At 44.4% G+C, this 15,845-nt stretch overlaps 1 long non-coding RNA gene across 1 annotated transcript in view; it reads left to right on the plus strand.

Moving 5' to 3' along the window:
* The window catches only part of LOC105010416, a 38,675-nt gene extending 24,890 nt beyond the window's left edge, over positions 1-13,785 (plus strand). Inside the window, exons 14-30 of the long non-coding RNA XR_004575502.1 lie at positions 403-909; positions 1,728-1,882; positions 1,925-2,069; positions 2,710-2,748; positions 4,229-4,361; positions 4,987-5,141; positions 5,234-6,465; positions 7,912-8,011; positions 8,101-8,126; positions 8,506-8,619; positions 8,703-8,795; positions 9,034-9,493; positions 10,211-10,298; positions 10,540-10,620; positions 11,378-11,486; positions 12,782-12,884; positions 13,031-13,785. This is a non-coding gene — a long non-coding RNA (uncharacterized LOC105010416). The remainder of the gene's footprint in view (positions 1-402; positions 910-1,727; positions 1,883-1,924; positions 2,070-2,709; positions 2,749-4,228; positions 4,362-4,986; positions 5,142-5,233; positions 6,466-7,911; positions 8,012-8,100; positions 8,127-8,505; positions 8,620-8,702; positions 8,796-9,033; positions 9,494-10,210; positions 10,299-10,539; positions 10,621-11,377; positions 11,487-12,781; positions 12,885-13,030) is intronic.
* Positions 13,786-15,845: the final 2,060 nt, after the last annotated feature.

A 15,845-nucleotide genomic window follows, 5' to 3' on the forward strand; every position in this document is an offset into this window, starting at 1 on the left:
ATCATGTATCTAACTGATATATTAACTATATAATTGATCATATATAATGAGTCACTAGGTTGGCTAATAGATACCTGTTTTATGTTAGCTGCTGTAGGGTTAGGGCTAGTAAAGGTTAGGGTTAGTAAGGGTTGGTATGTATGTGTGTCATGCGTAATACGAGTGTGTGTGTTTATGTATGTATGTGTGTCATGCGTAATATGAGTGTGTGTGTGTGTTTATGTATGTGTGTCATGCGTAATACGAGTGTGTGTGTTTATGTATGTATGTGTGTCTGTGGGTTTGCGCACGTGTGTAAATGTTTTTGTGTCTGTATGAAAAGGTGGTGTTTGTTATTTCAGGTTCTTATGTTTACCATGGTCACAGCATCTAATCCTCCTCCCCCTTTTGATGACCTCACAGCCACATGGGCGGAGTCAATGTCTCACAGAACCAGCCTCTGAAGTACGACCCCCCCACCGTGACCCCTCCTCTGTTAGAGAGCGAGAGGGGAGAGAGAGAGGAAGAGGAGGATGATGGGAAGGTTCTGGACCTCCAGAGGGATAACATGAACCCCATCCTGCCTCTGCCGGGTTCCAAACGCCCCGTACAAGAAGTAGTCACAGACAGGAAGCGACAACAACCCTGGTGTTTCGCAGAAACGCCTCAACAGCACACCGACATGGCAACGGTTGTCAGGTCACCCGTCCCCCGAAATGATAGCTATGATGATGATGGTGATGATGAAGAAGAGAGCACTGTACCTGACCTAGAGAAGGACGATATGTTGGCTCGCAGGACCAGGGAATACCAGCGTAGCATGGGAGGACACAGCCACTCGTTTAACCTCTTCCTGCCCGTACCTGGTGCAGCCCAACATTTGAGAGGTGGAGCGAAACCTCTCAGCAAACAGAGACAGCAGCCAGACAGGTAGATTTAATGACTGAACTAACTGATGACCCGCTGCTGATATTACCTGTCTGTCTGCTGACACTACCTCTCGGTCTACTGATACTACCTGTCTGTTGATACTACCTCTCTGTCTGTTGATATTACCTGTCTGTCTACTGATACTAACCTGTCTGTCTACTGATACTACCTGTCTGTCTGCTGATAATGGCAGTCTGTTTGCTGATACAGTATGTTTGTGTGTGTGTGTGTATTGATAGCTCACAGTTCGTGTCTATTGGAGTGGTTTGACCAGTATTTTTCTGGTGCTCTCGTTTCACTTGGTTTGTTAATTGGTTTGGCCTAATATGTGTCTCTAATGGCTTAGTTTGGTCTACTGTGTGTTGATGATTATTTGGTTTGGTCTACTATGTCTCTGTGATCATTTGGTTTGCTCTACTATGTCTCTGTGATCATTTGGTTTGGTCTACTATGTCTCTGTGACCATTTGGTTTGGTTTTTTCTGTGTTTGTGATCGCTTGGTTTAGTCTCAAATGTGTCTGTGATCACTAGACTTGGTCAAAGACATTGGATAAGGCTCAATACCACATTATTTAATTTGTTTTTGTTTCCAGTATTTGTAAGTGGGCGTGTCCTCGTCTAGTGAGCATATGTTTCCCATGTTAATGGTTTCGTCCATAATAGAACATCCTAACCCATCCAGATGAGAGGTGTTGCTCGGGGGGACGATATGTCGACCAGAGGGGTTAACTGGATAATCTTTGTCTTCCATCTCTGGTTTGGTCTGATTTGTGTTAAACTCCGTCCCCTGTTAATGATGTCATTGGCCCGTCTTTCAGCAGCTGCGTTTCCCCAGCAGCAGGACCTGTAGCCATGCCCTCCAAAACCACAACCAGGAAGTGTCTTTTAGTGAGGGAGGACAACCTATCTCTCTCCCCCACTCCTCCTCCTTCCTCCAACCCTCCCACCACCCCCCCACCTCTCGACCAGATAAGTGAGGGGAGAGGAGATGAGGGGGGGAAGGAAAGAGAAAAGGAGAAAGAGATGGAGGGAGGGATTGAGGAAGGAATAGAGGGAGGGATAGAAAGAGAGCTTGGGAATAAAGAGGAGAGCAGAAAGGTGGGTGGAGAGTCTCACAGAAGAACGTTCTGGCTGGAAGACGATGATCTGCCTACAATGATGTGAGATACTATATAACACACACACCACACTCTCACACAAACCACACACACACACTCACACCACAATCTCCTACACACCATACACACTCACACACACCACACATCCAGGCACACACCTCGCACACAACACACGCATACAGTCTCCTACACACCATACACACACTCACAAACACTCACACACCCCACACACAGTCTCCTACACACCATACACACACTCACCTCACACCCACACCACACACACAGTCTCCTACACACCATACACACACTCACAAACACTCACACACCACACACACAGTCTCCTACACACCATACACACTCACAAACACACACACCACACACACACAGTCTCCTACACACCATACACACACTCACACACACCTCACACCCACATCACACACAATCTTCTACACGCATCACACTCACACTCACCTCACACCCACACCACACACACCACACAGTCTTCTACACACCAAACACACACACACACCACACACACCTCACACCCACACCACACACACAGGCACACACCTCGCACACACCACACACACACACCACAAGCAGTCTCCTACACACCATACACACACAGCGGATATGTCTCCACTGTCTGTCAGAATATTAACCTTACTCCCTTCCCTTGCAGGTTGAGCAGGAGAGTGTGCAGTACGTCGGAGGAGTCAGAGTAAGTCTCTCAGACTGACACCTGGATACTCCAGCAAGGTCACACACAACCCCCCCCCCCCCCCCACACACACACACACAATCACAATAACACACTGCTACACAATGATTTTGGAATGTTTTCAGTGTGTATGTTAATGAGGTCATGACAATAATCAACATTTTCTGAAGAAGGAATAAAGTGTTTACTTTTATAGAACATGAACCACTCTTGCAGGATCTGAATCAGGTCCCTCTGGGGAAACATGTACAGGAGGGTCTGAATCAGGTCCCTCTGGGGAAACATGTACAGGAGGGTCTGAATCAGGTCCCTCTGGGGAAACATGTACAGGAGGGTCTGAATCAGGTCCCTCTGGAAAAACATGTACAGGAGCGTCTGAATCAGGTCCCTCTGGGGAAACATGTACAGGAGGGTCTGAATCAGGTCCCTCTGGGGAAACATGTACAGGAGGGTCTGAATCAGGTCCCTCTGGAAAAACATATACAGGAGGGTCTGAATCAGGTCCCTCTGGGGAAACATGTACAGGAAGGTCTGAATCAGGTCCCTCTGGGGAAACATGTACAAGAGGGTCTGAATCAGGTCCCTCTGGAAAAACATATACAGGAGGGTCTGAATCATTTCCCTCTGGAAAAACATGTATAGGAGGGTCTGAATCAGGTCCCTCTGGGGAAACGTGTACATGAGGGTCTGAATCAGGTCCCTCTGGGGAAACGTGTACAGGAGCGTCTGAATCAGGTCCCCCTGGGGAAACGTGTACAAGAGGGTCTGAACCAGGTCCCTCTGGGGAAACGTGTACAAGAGGGTCTGAATCAGGTCCCTCTGGGGAAACGTGTATATGAGGGTCTGAATCAAGTCCCTCTGGGGAAACATGTACAGGAAGGTCTGAATCAGATCCCTCTGGGTAAACATGTACAGGAGGGAATGGATCAGGTCCCTCTGGGTAAACATGTACAGGAGGGAATGGATCAGGTCCCTCTGGGTAAATATGTACAGGAGGGAATGGATCAGGTCCCTCTGGGTAAATATGTACAGGAGGGAATGGTTCAGGTCCCTCTGGGTAAATATGTACAGGAGGGAAAGGATCAGGTCCCTCTGGGGAAACGTGTATAGGAAGGGTCAATGATATGATCGACAATTTAGAGAAAACAATGCATGTTATCTTGCAATGCATAAAGTAATGCACCAAACAGCTCCCACAGTCTGGGAGACTACCGAGGGGTGAATCCTGGAAAGTAGATCAGCACCCAGGTTGCAGTAAACAGACAATGACAAAAGTGCTGCTGTACTTAAATATGAAGCAGCTTCCAGTCCGGCTCAAACCCTCATTGGCCTTGAAAGGTGTGTTTGACTCCTTGAGAGCACATACCCAATATATCATACTGACTGAAAGGGAATTAACATCCATTTTCTGATAAATGCTCCGATAGTCTTAGATATGTTTGTTGACATCATGACTTCCTGTTTTGTGCTTCCTTTGCAGGAGCATGAGCATGATTGACATGCCCTATGAACTGGAGGGGGCAGGTCTAATGGAGCATCTGGGCCAATCACGATACAAGCGCATGCAGGATCAATACACTTATTGTCAGGAGGAGGAAGAGGAGTGGAGAAATGTAAGACAGACAGACAGACGTACAGACAGACGTACAGACAAACAGACAATCAAACAGACAGACAATCAAGCAGACAGACAGAAACACAGAAAGACCGATGTACAGGCAAACAAACAATCAAACAGACAGACAGACAGATGTACAGACAGACTGATGTACAGACAGACAGACTGATGTACAGACAGACAGACAGATGTACAGACAGACTGATGTGCAGACAGACAGACAGATGTACTGGCAAACAGACAGACAGACTGATGTGCTCTCCTTTCTTCTGTCTAGGATCTGGCTCTGTGGAAGAGTCAGACAGACAGATGTACAGACAGACAGATGTGCAGACAGACTGATGTACAGACAGACAGACTGATGTACAGACAGACTGGTGTACAGACAGACAGACTGATGTACAGACAGACAGACAGACAGATGTGCAGACAGACTGATGTACAGACAGACAGACAGATGTGCAGACAGACTGATCCTTTCTTCTGTCGAGGATCTGGCTCGGTGGAAGAGTCAGACAGACTGATGTACAGACAGACAGACAGATGTGCAGACAGACTGATGTGCAGACAGACAGACAGATGTGCAGACAGACTGATGTGCTCTCCTTTCTTCTGTCTAGGATCTGGCTCGGTGGAAGAGTCGGCGCCGTGGTGTGTCTCAGGATCTCATCCGGAAGGAGGAGGAGAGGAAGATGATGGAGAGAAGGATGAAGGAGGAGGAAGGCCATGCCCAGAAAAAGAATATCAAAACCTACAGAGAGATTGTAGAGGAGAAGTACGAAGGAGAGCATAGAGAGCAAGAGGAGATTTGAGTAATTGTCAGTACTTATCTCACAAGCTTCTAACTCCTCCCCTCTCTTTCCACAGAGAGCGCAGGGAGGCGGAGCTATGTGCTGCATACAAGAGAGCAGGGTCTAAAGAGGAAGCAGCAATGGTTCTTCACCGTTATGCGCTCCGCTTCACCATCAGCGATGCCACGCTAGAAAGTCTGCAGCTCCCTAGAACTACTAGTACCCAGAACCATATTAAACAGAACCCTGTGTCTAAAACCACCGGTACCGACCAGAACCTGGTACCAGGTGGAACCAGAACAGATGGTGAATCCAGCAAAACTAAGACTGACCAGGAGTCCAGACCGACTGACACACAGCAAGACCACAATCAATACACTAAAGCAACACCACTAACACAGCAGAACCACACAGAACCAGTGACACAACACAAACCGCAGAACCACACAGAACCACAGACACAACACACAGTCCCCCCTCCTATATCACCCCCCCCCCCGCCCCCTCCCTCTCCTTACAGCCAAGCCCTACAGCCGGCTCAGTCTTCAGCCTGTCAAGATCCCACAGACCGGACACCAGCTTTTCAAAGACCCACAGATCAGACACCAGCCTGTCAAGAACCCACAGACCGGACAACAGCCTCTCAGGGACCCACAGACCAGACACCAGCCTGTCAAGAACCCACAGACCGGACACCAGCCTGTCAAGGACCCACAGACTGGACATCAGCCCATTATGGACTCACAGACCGGACACCAGTTCCACAAGGACCCACAGACTGGACACCAGCCCGTTATGGACCCACATACCGGACACCAGCCTGTCAAGGACCCACAGACCGGACACCAGCCTGTCAAGGACCCACAGACCGGACACCAGCCTGTCAAGGACCCACAGACCGGACACCAGCCTGTCAAGGACCCACAAACTGGACTCCAGCCTGTCAAGGACCCACAAACCGGACACCAGCCTGTCAAGGACCCACAAACCGGACACCAGCCTGTCAAGGACCCACAAACTGGACACCAGCCTGTCAAGGACCCACAGACCGGACACCAGCCTGTCAAGGACCCACAGACCGGACATCAGCCTGTCAAGGACCCACAGACCGGACACCAGCCTGTCAAGGACCCACAGACCGGACATCAGCCTGTCAAGGACCCACAGACCGGACACCAGCCTGTCAAGGACCCACAGACCGGACACCAGCCTGTCAAGGACCCACAGACCGGACACCAGCCTGTCAAGGACCCACAAACTGGACACCAGCCTGTCAAGGACCCACAAACCGGACACCAGCCTGTCAAGGTATATACATATATGAGCAAGTGGTTGGCGAGTTTGGTGGTCTAATAGTGGCATATTTGCATCAACACATTTATGAGACAACATATTGTCCGTATCGTCACATTTATGAGACAACATATTGTCCGTATCATCACATTTATGAGACAACATATTGTCCGTATCGTCACATTTATGAGAGACAACATATTGTCCGTATCGTCACATTTATGAGAAACAACATATTGTCCGTATCGTCACATTTATGAGAAACAACATATTGTCCGTATCGTCACATTTATGAGAAACAACATATTGTCCGTATCGTCACATTTATGAGAAACAACATATTGTCCGTATCGTCACATTTATGAGAGACAACATATTGTCCGTATCGTCACATTTATGAGAAACAACATATTGTCCGTATCGTCACATTTATGAGAGACAACATATTGTCCGTATCGTCACATTTATGAGACAACATATTGTCCGTATCGTCACATTTATGAGAAACAACATATTGTCCGTATCGTCACATTTATGAGAGACAACATATTGTCCGTATCGTCACATTTATGAGAGACAACATATTGTCCGTATCGTCACATTTATGAGACAACATATTGTCCGTATCGTCACATTTATGTATTTTCAAAATGTACTGGTTGGCAATGTTCTGTTAAAAAGCCAGAGCTAATGTATAACATATCAAACAGACTGCAAGCTGGCTAACAAGGCTGCAGGAGATTGAATGTACAGCAGTATGTATATGTTCTTAGGCATATGATATGTTGATAAATGGCGTCAAGAATATATTAAAAAAAGCAGTGAGTTGTTTACATAGTTTTTATTTTCATGATTCTACAGGTAGAGACTGCCCCCTCCTTTTCCCTCCCCTCCCCCTCCTCTTTTCCCTCTAAACAATGCCCAGCCAATAAGAATGAAGATGTGTCCACCATCAGTGCCCTGACTAATGGGAGAAAGTGTGTTGTCACCACGACCATCACAACTAAACTTGCCTAGACATAACTGCAGCCACGCCCCTCAGACACACCTAGCAACACACAGGGGGGAGCCATTTCCATTGATTTGCTGGCTGACTGATTGCATCTGATTGGTTTGCTGGCTGACTGATTGTATCTGATTGGTTTGATGGCTGACTGATTGTATCTGATTGGTTTGATGGCTGACTGATTGTATCTGATTGGTTTGATGGCTGACTGATTGTATCTGATTGGTTTGCTGGCTGACTGATTGGTTCTGATTGGTTTGCTGGCTGACTGATTGGTTCTGATTGGTTTGATGGCTGACTGATTGCATCTGATTGATTTGTTGGCTGACTGATTGCATCTGATTGGTTTGATGGCTGACTGATTGCATCTGATTGGTTTGATGGCTGACTGATTGTATCTGATTGGTTTGCTGGCTGACTGATTGGTTCTGATGTTCTTATTAATGTTATTTCAGGTAAACAGCTCTGTGGGGTTGTCAAGAAGATCAGGGGAAGAGTTGGGGTCTGATTCTACATGGCTTAGCAACCAGAACACCTACTCATCATCTGTGACAGGTACAGCTCCAGAGTTACCCAGAGTTCCAGTTAGCTTACTGTTGCTGTAGCTAACTTTTTTGGGTGTGTGATTTCTTTTCCTTTCACAGAAGGACATCAGGGGAGCAGTGTGACTGTAAGTACCATTATAGTTTATTATTATCATTGTAGAACCTGACCTTTACTCTAGAACCTAATCTTTACTGTCGCTAACCTAGAATATTATGTTTATTCTAGAACTGGACCTTTATTGTAGAGCCATATCTTTTAAATAGATCCTAATATTTAATCTAGTACCTGATCTTATTGCTAGAATATGATGTTTATTCTAGAACCTGACCTTTATTCTAGAGCCTGATTTTTATTCTAGAACCAAACCTTAATTATTGAACCCAACCATCACTTCTAGAACCTGATCATCATACTAGAACCCTGATCCTGATTCTACAGTAGCAGAACAACACCTGTCCTGTCATAATACCTTTTTTCCATTTCTGTGTGTGGGTGTGTATTAGATTGAAAGCCCCATGTTAAACCTGGCTAAGCGCGTTAATCACTGGGTCTGGAATCCAGAGGAGGAGAGGAGCCGCCAGGAGAAGTGGCAGCAGGAGCAGGAACGACTCCTACAGGTCTGGGTGGGTGTGTGGAGATTACATGTATGTTTGAAATCTAATTTCATGTGTGAGACATACATGTGTCTGTGTGTGGGCAGGAGGAGTACCTGAGGGAGCAGGAGAAGCTGAAGGTGGAGTGGGAGAGAGCGCAGACAGAGGTGGAGGAGGAGGAGAGGAGACACAACGAAGAGGTAAAATACACATTAGTCTTTACCACTGATACATAAACCTTCAGGGCTAGCTCTAATACATTGTTTTTAGTTTTAGCACAGATACATTAACCTTCAGAGTTTGCTCTAATTCATTGTTTTTAGTTTTAGCACAAATACATTAACCTTCAGAGTTTGCTCTATTACATTGTTTTTAGTTTTTGCACAGATACATAAGGCTTAAGCATTAGGTAAAGTTATGTTTACTTTGTTTTCCAAGGAGAGGAAGATCCTGGAGGAGACAGCGACACATCTTTTTCAAGCCCCACCCATACAGATCTCTATTCAGATAGAACCAATAGCTCCAGCACCTCAGATCTATAAGACTGAACCAATCGCTCCAGCACCGCAGATCTATAAGACTGAACCAATCGCTCCAGCACCTCAGATCTATAAGACTGAACCAATCGCTCCAGCACCGCAGATCTATAAGACTGAACCAATAGCTCCAGCACCTCAGATCTATAAGACTGAACCAATCGCTCCAGCACCGCAGATCTATAAGACTGAACCAATCGCTCCAGCACCTCAGATCTACAAGACTGAACCAATCGCTCCAGCACTGCAGATCTATAAGACTGAACCAATCGCTCCAGCACCTCAGATTTATAAGTCAGAAGCAAGTGCTTATGAAAATAGCCAGGATCAGCATGCCATGACCCCGGTACCATTTACACCGGGTGAGTTACTTACACATAAAACACACACTCACATACAATATATATAAATACACTCCTATGGGGATCTAGAACCCAGAATTCCATGTTCACTATCCCTTAGCCCCATTCCCTAACCCTTACCTCAGTAACCTAACCTCTATGCCTAACCCTAAACCTAACCTAGCTTTAACACCTAACCCTAAACCTAACCTAGCTTTAACACCTAACCCTAAACCTAACCTAGCTTTAACACCTAACCCTAAACCTAACCTAGCTTTAACACCTAACCCTAAACCTAACCTAGCTTTAACACCTAACCCTAAACCTAACCTAGCTTTAACACCTAACCCTAAACCTAACCTAGCTTTAACACCTAACCCTAAACCTAACCTAGCTTTAACACCTAACCCTAAACCTAACCTAGCTTTAACACCTAACCCTAAACCTAACCTAGCTTTAACACCTAACCCTAAACCTAACCTAGCTTTAACACCTAACCCTAAACCTAACCTAGCTTTAACACCTAACCCTAAACCTAACCTAGCTTTAACACCTAACCCTAAACCTAACCTAGCTTTAACACCTAACCCTAAACCTATTCCAATGCCCAATTCTAAGGCCCAATTGTTTGTTTTTTGCTAAACCCATAAGCTGGAAATTGTAATCACATACACACATACAAGATGGGCAGTTGAAGTTATTATTGCAACCATGGTAACTAGTGTTGTGTTGTGACAGATGCATCATGGGAAAGTGAGTCCTCTATGGGACAGATGACATCTCTGGACCGCACCTCCCAGCAAGACCTGCCCAGCTCTGAAAAGAGGTGTGGGTGTGTTTGTAATGATTCACCCCAACAATCACCCAACTACACTGTAGTGAAGAAGTGAAAATCCGAGATCCACACTCGACGCAACCAAAAATACATAAAACACACTGTTGTTCCCCTTTAGTTGTGTAGAAGCCATGTTTTATTTGTATGTCTGTAAGTGTGTTTGTTTGTCTGGATGTGTTTCTGTGTGTTCTTTACAGTTGTCCTTACTGTGTGTGTGTGTTTTGGTCCCCAGGTCAGGATCATATGACTGCCCACATTCACCTTTGTCATCGTCAATATCATCATCATCACCTCAACCATTCTTACCCAGCAGGTAAAGACACATTGACACACACCTCCTCTCCCTCATCCCAACCCTCCCTCATCCCAACCCTCCTTTATCCCAACTATCCCTCATCACAACACTCCCTCATCCCAACCCTCCCTCATCCCAACCCTCCCCTTCACCACACTGACACATACCTCCTCTCCCTCATCCCAACCCTCCTTTATCCCAACCCTCCCTTATCCCAACCATCCCTCACCCCAACCCTCACTCATCACAACCCTCCCTAACCCCAACTCTCCTTCATCCCAACCCTCACTCATCACAACCCTCCCTCATCCCAACCCTCCTTCATCCCAACCCTCCCTTAACTCAACCCTCCCTTTCACCACACTGACACACACCTCCTTTCCCTCATCCCAACCCTCCCTCACCCCAACCCTCACTCATTACAACCCTCCTTCATCCCAACGCTCCCTCATCCCAACCCTCCCTCATCCCAACTCTCTCCTTCACCACACTGACACACACCTTCTCTCCCTCATCCCAAACCTCTCCTTCACCTCCCTGACACATCCCTCTTCCTCATGCCAACCCTCCTTCATCCCAACGCTCCCTCATCCCAACCCTCCCTCATCCCAACTCTCTTCTTCACCACACTGACACACACCTCCTCTCCCTCATCCCAACCCTCCTTCATCCAAACCGTCTCCCTCATCCCAACCCTCTCCCTCATCCCAACCCTCCCTCATCCCAACCCTGTGTGTGTGTGTGTGTGCGTGCGTGTGTGTGTGTGTGTGTGTAGGTGTGTGAGTGGAAAACGTCTGTGTTCTGGCTGTGGTCAGCTGTTGGAGAAAGGAGCAGCGATGAGCATTGACACACTGGGCCTGTACTACCACCTAGCCTGCTTTAAGGTACACACACACACACACACACTGGGCCTGTACTATCACCTAGCCTGCTTTAAGATATACACACACACACACACACACACACACACAAACACACACTGGGCCTGTACTACCACCTAGCCTGCTTTAAGGTACACACACACAAACACACACTGGGCCTGTACTATCACCTAGCCTGCTTTGAGGTATACACACACACACACACACACACACACACACAGAGATCACATCACCATCTGTGTAATATAATATTAAAATAATACTGTAAATCTGGAATAATAACTGATCACATATCACTGGCTTAAGAGCTTCCATCATTCAGTTACAGAATAATACATAATATCTCATATTATAATAATGAAATGAGTGCATCATGTAACCTACAAGATTCTCTACAGTTGTTTTAAGGTATAGGGGAATATGCTCTACAGTTGTTTTAAGGTATAGGGGAATATGCTCTACAGTTGTTTTAAGGTATAGGGGAATATGCTCTACAGTTGTTTTAAGGTATAGGGGAATATGCTCTACAGTTGTTTTAAGGTATAGGGGAATATGCTCTACAGTTGTTTTAAGGTATAGGGGAATATGCTCTACAGTTGTTTTAAGGTATAGGGGAATATGCTCTACAGTTGTTTTAAGGTATAGGGGAATGTGGTCTTCAGTTGTTTTTAAGGTATAGGGGAATGTGGTCTTCAGTTGTTTTTAAGGTATAGGGGAATGTGGTCTTCAGTTGTTTTTAAGGTATAGAGGAATGTGGTCTACAGTTGTTTTAAGGTTTAGGGGAATGTGGTCTTCAGTTGTTTTTAAGGTATAGGGGAATGTGGTCTTCAGTTGTTTTTAAGGTATAGGGGAATGTGGTCTACAGTTGTTTTAAGGTATAGGGGAATGTGGTCTTCAGTTGTTTTTAAGGTATAGGGGAATGTGGTCTTCAGTTGTTTTTAAGGTATAGGGGAATGTGGTCTACAGTTGTTTTAAGGTTTAGGGGAATGTGGTCTTCAGTTGTTTTTAAGGTATAGGGGAATGTGGTCTTCAGTTGTTTTTAAGGTATAGGGGAATGTGGTCTTCAGTTGTTTTTAAGGTATAGGGGAATGTGGTCTACAGTTGTTTTAAGGTATAGGGGAATGTGCTCTACAGTTGTTTTAAGGTTTTAATGCTTTTTTTAGGCTCTGGGATTCTATGTACTTAAAAATGTTTTAAACTATTAATTCTGTCAATAAATTAATTACATTCTCTCCTAACTTTCTCCTTTCACCCCTCCTTCCTTTTCCTCCCTCATTCTATCTCACTCTGTTTTCCAGTGTGGAGTCTGTAAAGGACAGCTAGGTGACAGCAGTTCAGGGACAGACGTCAGGATTCGTAATGGACTTCTGAGCTGTCGTGATTGTTACCTGGCATCCCACGGTGAGACACACACATGAACATGCATTTTCCAAATAGCAGGATAGCTGACTTTTAGGACTTTAGGAACCACATCCACCATTAATATGCAGTTTTAAAAACTGTTCTTGAATCATTATGTCACCTCTAACGTCAATTCCTGATTGCAGCAGTTGGCTAGCCGACTACACTATGATTGGCTACAACCTGAGTTGCCTTAGCAACACCATCGACCATCTTCATTGTACAAGTCTGGACCATCTCCATGGTGATTAGAAAAATCTGGAATCTGAAATTCTTCATTCTGGAACTCTGCAAAAATTAAACTTTTACTGTAATCACAAACTTTTCCTAATGATTGTAACTGCTTGAGTTGGTTAACTTCTAACAGAAGCTAAGCTTAATTGTTGCATTGTAGCTAACTAAACAGAGTATCTAAGAGTGACAGAGTACCTGAAGCACAACCATGTACGGCGTACAGCCATGTATCTATGACAGCGCCCACATGCTAGATCCAAACACCAGCAGCATCTATCTACTTTACTGTGTTACTCAACTACATCGTAACTGCTACTCTTCACCATAATAATGGATAATGGAACACTTGATAGGTTGATGTCATAGAGCCCCTATGGATCAGAATGGACCGATTTAGCAGCCATCTTACCTTAGACCTGTTCAAAACCAGCTCCAATGATTTGTTAAACAAATCAATTTAAAAGAGTTTTCAACTAATAATTCATTTAAGAGTACTAAATGTGTATCTGGTATCTAATTACATAGGAATATAGACACAGAATAGTACTTTAAATATAGTGCAAATGTGAATTTCTTTATTTGCTATGATAACTAAGAAACTGCGATTTTACATTATAATATATGTACAGTATCTCACAAGATTTAGTACACTTTTTTGTAAATATTTGATTATATCTTTTCATGTGACAACACTGAAGAAATTACTCTTTGCTACAATGTAAAGTATTGAGTGTACAGCTTGTATAACAGTGTACATTTGCTGTCCCTCAAAATAACACAACACACAGCCATTAATGTCTAAACCGCTGGCAACAAAAGTGAGTACACCCCTAAGTGAAAACGTCCAAATTGGGCCCAATTAGCCATTTTCCCTCCCTGGTGTCATCTGACTCATAAGTGTTACAAGGTCTCAGGTGTGAATGGGGAGCAGGTGTGTTAAATTGGGTGTCATCGCTCTCACACTCCCTCATAATGGTCACTGAAGGTTCTATGTGTCACCCCATGGCAAAGAACTCTCTGAGGATCTGAAAAAAAGAATTGTTGCTCTACATAAAGATGGCCTAGGCTATAAGAAGATTACCAAGACCCTGAAACTACTTTACATGGTAGCAAAGTGTCATTTCTTCAGTGTTGTCACATGAAAAGATAATCAAATATTTATAAAAATGTGAGGGGTGTACTCCCTTTTGTGAGATACTGTATGTATTGTATATTCATACAGATATTATAATTTCATTTAATTGTACAAATTACTGTTTTAGTTACAGTACATTAAACAGAGCTTGCTACTGTAACCAACAAAATGTTGTACATTATTGTACCGTAGTAATTGTACCCTGCTAGTTTCTTGTTCATTGATCCCAACCTCACTCATATCTTTGGTCATTTCTGAGGAGCAAACTGCCGCACAAAACGCGTCCATGGCTAGTTTTAAGTGGGTTTACAGAACTGGTCCCAGGTAAGATGGCAGACCTATTGGGACATCAGACAGAACAATAATTCTTATCTATGCTTTATTCCTATGCTTGTAACTCACCATCATAAGGCCTTAACCATACATTAAAACTCTGTATATTTTTTGCTTGGTTTGGACATATGCATGAATGATTATTGTATAAATGACTGCTGCCTAGCGACAGTCTTGTCAACCACAAATAGTTGTAGTTATGCTCTCCTCCATGTTGTTTTGTGGTGATGAAACCTTTAAATCTTCACTGCTGGTTGTCATTCATTTATGAGCAGCATTTATTTATTTCCTAACACTACGTGTGATAGCTTTAGTTTCTAGTGAATGGTATTTTTACTGATTAACACATTTAAAACATTAAAACATGTTGGATGTTCTGATATTGTGTTTTAGAGATTTTCATCCAACTCTGTGCCTTAAAGAAAGATTGAAAAACATTTATCACATTGCGTGTATGTTTTTGAGTTGTTTTAGTTCAACTTAAAGGACAATTACAGCAAATGTCACTATACTGTGGGGAGAACAAGTATTTGATACACTGCCGATTTTGCAGGTTTTCCTACTTACAAGGCATGTAGAAGTCTGTCATTTTTATCATAGGTACTCTTCAACTGTGAGGGACGGAATCTAAAACAGAAATCCAGAAAATCACATTTTAAAATAATTAATTTGCATTTTATTGCATGACAAAAGTATTTGATCACCTACCAACCAGTAAAAATTCCGTCTCTCACAGACCTGTTAGGTTTTCTTTAAGAATCCTTCCTGTTCTCCACTCATTACCTGTATTAACTGCACCTGTTTGAACTCGTTACCTGTATAAAAGACACCTCTCCACACACTCAATCAAACTGACTCCAAACTCTCCACAATGGCCAAGACCAGAGAGCTGTGTAAGGACATCAGGGATAAAATTGTAGACCTGCACAAGACTGGGATGGGCTACAGGACAATAGGCAAGCAGCTTGGTGAGAAGGCAACAACTGTTGGCACAATTTTTAGAAAATGGAAGATATTCAAGATGATGATCAATCTCCCTCAGTCTGGGGCTCCATGCAAGATCTCACCTCGTGGGGCATCAATGATCATGAGGAAGGTGAGGGATCAGCCCAGAACTACACGGCAGGACCTGGTCAATGACCTGAAGAAAGCTGGGACCACAGTCTCAAAGAAAACCATTAGTAACACACTATGCAGCCATGGATTAAAATCCTGCAGCGCACACAAGGTCCCCCTGCTCAAGCCAGCGCATGTCAAGG

The sequence above is a fragment of the Esox lucius genome, chromosome 25 (assembly GCF_011004845.1).
Source record: "Esox lucius isolate fEsoLuc1 chromosome 25, fEsoLuc1.pri, whole genome shotgun sequence".
NCBI lineage: Eukaryota > Metazoa > Chordata > Actinopteri > Esociformes > Esocidae > Esox > Esox lucius.